Source organism: Capricornis sumatraensis, chromosome 17 (genome assembly GCF_032405125.1).
Source record: "Capricornis sumatraensis isolate serow.1 chromosome 17, serow.2, whole genome shotgun sequence".
In the NCBI taxonomy this organism is placed as follows: domain Eukaryota; kingdom Metazoa; phylum Chordata; class Mammalia; order Artiodactyla; family Bovidae; genus Capricornis; species Capricornis sumatraensis.
The window spans coordinates 58347439-58351805 of record NC_091085.1 but is presented as its reverse complement, the minus strand read 5'-3'; the positions used below and the strand labels follow the sequence as shown (position 1 = coordinate 58351805).

At 43.2% G+C, this 4367-nt stretch overlaps 1 non-coding gene across 1 annotated transcript; it reads left to right on the top strand.

The window, feature by feature from the left end:
- The first annotated feature begins 1547 nt into the window (after positions 1-1547).
- Positions 1548-1654, top strand: LOC138094197 (U6 spliceosomal RNA). The gene has a single exon (XR_011146226.1). It is a non-coding gene; the product is annotated as a U6 spliceosomal RNA (small nuclear RNA).
- Positions 1655-4367: the final 2713 nt, after the last annotated feature.

The following is a 4367-nucleotide window of genomic DNA, read 5'->3' as shown; positions in this document are numbered from 1 at the left end:
TTTAAGTTTTTATTGAAGTAGAGTTGATTTACAATATTGTATTGGTTTCAGGTGTACAGCAAAGTGGTTCAGTTAAATATATATATTTTTCAAGTTATTTGCCATTATAAGTTGTTACAAGACATTGAATATAGGTCCCAGTGCTATATATTAGCAGTAAATCCTTTTTGTTTGTGTACAGTGGTACGTATCTATTAATCTCAGACTCCTAATTTATCCTTCCCTCTCCCTTTCCCATTTGGTAACCATAAGTTTGTCTTCTGCATCTGGGAGTCTTTCTGCTTCATAAATAGATTCATTTGTATTATGTTTTAGACTCCACATGTGAGTGATATCATATAACATTTGTCTTCATCTGACCTAGTGTGATCATCTCTAGGTCCATCCATGTTGCTGCAAATGGCACTATTTCATTTTTAGGGCTGAATGATATTCCCTTGTGTATATAGACATCACATCTTTAGTCATTCATCTGTCAATGGACAATAGGCTGCTTCTCAATCCTATTATCTTTCATTTGATTTTTGAAAAAAAATTAAAACTTGAGATGATCAAAAAGGTTTAAAGAGGACTATAACAAAAGCCACTGGGTTAAGAAAGAAGACATCACTAAACAAACAACTGAAATCCTGGTGTCTCACCGGAATTAACAATTATCCTGAGTTTGGTGTTAGCTATTCCTATGCATTTCTTTAAACATTTCTACATATGGATGAACATCTCCTTAAACCCGATACACTGTATGTTTTTAAGCATATTTGTATACACATGGGCTTCCCTTGTAGCTCAGTCAGTAAAGAATCTGCCTGCAGTACAGGAGACCCGGGTTCAATTCCTGGGTTGGGAAGATCCCCTGGAGAAGGAAATGGCAACCCACTCCAGTATCCTTGCTTGGAAAATCTCATGGACAGAGCAGCCTGGTAGGCTATAGTCCATGGCATTGCAGAGTCGGACACGACTGAGCGACTAACACTTACTATATACACACGGGCTTCCTCGGTAGCTAAGATGGTAAAGAATCCGCCTGCAATGCGGGAGACCTGTGTTGATCCCTGGGTTGGGCAGATTCCCTGGAGGAAGGCATGGCAACCCACTCCAGGATTTTTTCCTGGAGAATCTCCATGGATAGAGGAGTTTGGTGGGCTATGGTCCATGGGGTCGCGAAGAGTTGGACATAACTGAGTGACTAAGCACAGCACATGTATATATTTACATACATAATATGTAATATAAATGTTTAAGATCTTTATAGACTGCACTGTATCTATTCTTCCCGGACTTGTGTCTTTGACTCATTATTGTGTTTGTAAGTTCATCCACACTGATACGCGTTATGCCAGTTCATTCACTTTCACTAAATATAATATCCCTTTGTATGAATGTAGTACCATGTTTTTATCCATCCTCCCTTGGTGGGTACTTAAACTGTTCCCTGATTTGGTTTCATGTGGTCTGGTTTTGTTTTCTATCATGAATGAAGCTTCTAGGAATACCGTTGTCTGTGTCTCCAAATTTCTCTGGGGCAGTCTTTTTTCAAAATGAGGGTGGTGCTCGCTTCGGCAGCACATATACTAAAATTGGAACGATACAGAGAAGATTAGCATGGCCCCTGCGCAAGGATGACATGCAAATTCGTGAAGCGTTCCATATTTTTGAATTAAAGATTTTAAAATTAAAAAAATAAAAAACTAAAAAAAAAAAAATGAGGGTGGTGCCCAGTAACGAGGATTGAAGTCGATTTAGTGAGCCATGTCAGCTGTACCATGAAAACAGGAGGCGAGGAAACAATCTATTAGAGTACATCACACATAGTAAGACTTTGCACCATTTCATGAAACTTTCATATCAGGAATGTGTGTATATGTGAGTGTGAGTGTGTGCTGCCTTGATTGAGATAGAGAGCTCCCTAAATGTGAGCAGTTTGAGAAAAAAAGTGCTGTCTCACTTCAGGCTTCTATAACCAAATCAACTGATTTTACAACTGGTGACACTGAGGCTTTTTAGTGACATACCCGAAGCCTTGAGTCTAATAAATTACAGAGCAAAGATTATGAAGCTATGGCGTTCATCCTCAGAACCACACTCTCTCTCTCTCTCTCTTTTTTTTTTTTTTGGCTGTGCATAGGTCTTAGTTGCAGCACTCAAGTGCTTCATTGCAGCTTGTGAGCTCTTAATGTGGCATATGGGATCTAGCTCCCTGATCAGGGGTTAAACCCAGGCCCTCTGCATGGGGAGCATGGAGTCTTAGCCACTGGACCAGCAGGGAACTCCCTCAGAACCACATTTTGACTATCAAGACATAGTGCTTCATATGGTTGCTTCCTACTTCATAGGGTTGAGGTGTTTTGTTTTGTTTTTAATATGATCAAGGAAAACAATAAGGCAAATGTGCGTTAAATATATAGTTTGGGCAAGGGTAAAGGAAGTTTTTTCTAAGCAACCTAAGAGTTCATCAACAGATGAATGGATAAAAGGAGATGTGTGCATATATATAAATAATACACACACACACACACACACACACACACACACTGGAATACTACTCAGCCATAAAAAAGAATGAAATAATGCCATTTGCAGCAACCTGTGTTAGTGGCTCCGTTGTGTCTGACTCTGCGACCCCACAGACTGTAGCCCGCCAGGCTCCTCTGTCCATGGGATTCTCCAGGCAAGAATACTGGAGTGGGTTGCTGTCCCTTCTCCAGAGGATCTTCCCAACCCAGGGATTGAACCCTGGCCTCCTGCACTGCAGTCAGATTCTTTACTATTTGAGCTCCAGGGAAGTTGGATGGACCTCGAGATTGTCATCTTATGCAAAGTAAGTCAGACAGAGAAAGGCAAATACCGTATGATATCACTTATGCGTGGAATCTAAAATATGACACAAGTGAATTCACTTACAAAAGAGAAACAGACTCACAGATGCAGAAAACAAACTTACGGTTACCAACGGGGATGATGGGGGGTGGAGGAGATAAATTAGGAGTTTGGGATTAACAGATGCAAACAACTGTATATAAAAGAGATAACCAACAAGGACCCGCTGTATAGCACAGGGCACTCTATTCAATATCTTGTAATAACTTATAACAGAAAAGAAAAAAAAGAAAGGTAACAGGATGGAGAACCTGGCGTCCGTTTCTTTTCTGGCTGCCGAGTTGCCATTTTGCCTGCGGTTTGAGTAGTTTCTGCTGCATTCCAGCCTTTATTAACTAAGAATTTGCTCCAACTCTTTATACAATCTTAAGTTACAAATGCTGTGTGGAAGAGCCGGCGAGCCCAGCAGCTCCATCGTGTTCAGTTCATGTTGTGGGTTATAACGCAGTAATTTATAAGGGAAAATCTGCAGCACGCCCCTTGGCCCTGGGCCCAAAACTAAGAAAGGTTGCTCAGAAACATGCAGTCTTCAGTGCTTTTATATACTTAATGGCCCAAGGAATGAAGGAAGGGGAGGGGGTTGGGGGAAGGGAATCTCAATTTGTGTTTACTACAACTCTACTCGCACCCCTTTATTCCTCCAAGAAAGTCTTTCCAGTTCCCTTGTAAAAGGCTTCATGGTGAACCAAGGAATAAAGCTGCCTGAGCAGGCTGGCCTTTATAAACAACACAACTAGGCTACTGTGGAGTAAGCTATGGATTGGCCGCTAAGGCACCTGAGGAAGGAAACAGGGAGGTGAGTGGTTATAATTGGGTCTCGTTGGAGAGCAAATTAGGTCTGGCGGCATCACGTGACCCACTGACCCAGCTTGGGAGGATTCCGGAACGTTTGCAAGGACAGAAGTAAGGCCCCAGGAGTGTGGAAAACTAGGGGGTCAGAGAGTGGATGAAGGCAGGAACCACCTCACTTTTAACTGGCCCCGTCTCTGCTACCCTCTTGAGCTGGCTTCCTTGGGGCCAGTCAGAGTGACCCGCAGGAATGCCACGATTTCCCCAGGACACTGCCTGGGCTCTTTGGTGGGCATCTCTGAGTGCCGGCCCTCTATCCTGCCTCTATTCCTAAATTTGGGCGAAAGCTAAGTCCATCCTCAGCCTATCAGTTGTCTATAGGCTGAGGGTTGACTTTGCTTTCTTCCCAGAGGTGGGAACCTGGACCATAGCACAGGGAAATCCACCGAATGCTCTGTGATGTCCTGCATGGGAGGGAGCCCGAAAGGGCGGGGATACATGTATACATATGACTGACTCTTCTGCTGCTGCTGCTAAGTCACTTCAGTCGTGTCCGACTCTGTGCGACCCCATAGATGGCAGCCCACCAGCCTCCCCCCATCCCTGGGATTCTCCAGGTAAGAACACTGGAGAGGGTTGCCATTTCCTTCTCCAATGCATGAAAGTGAAAAGTGAAAGGGAAGTCGCTCAGTCGTGTCCAA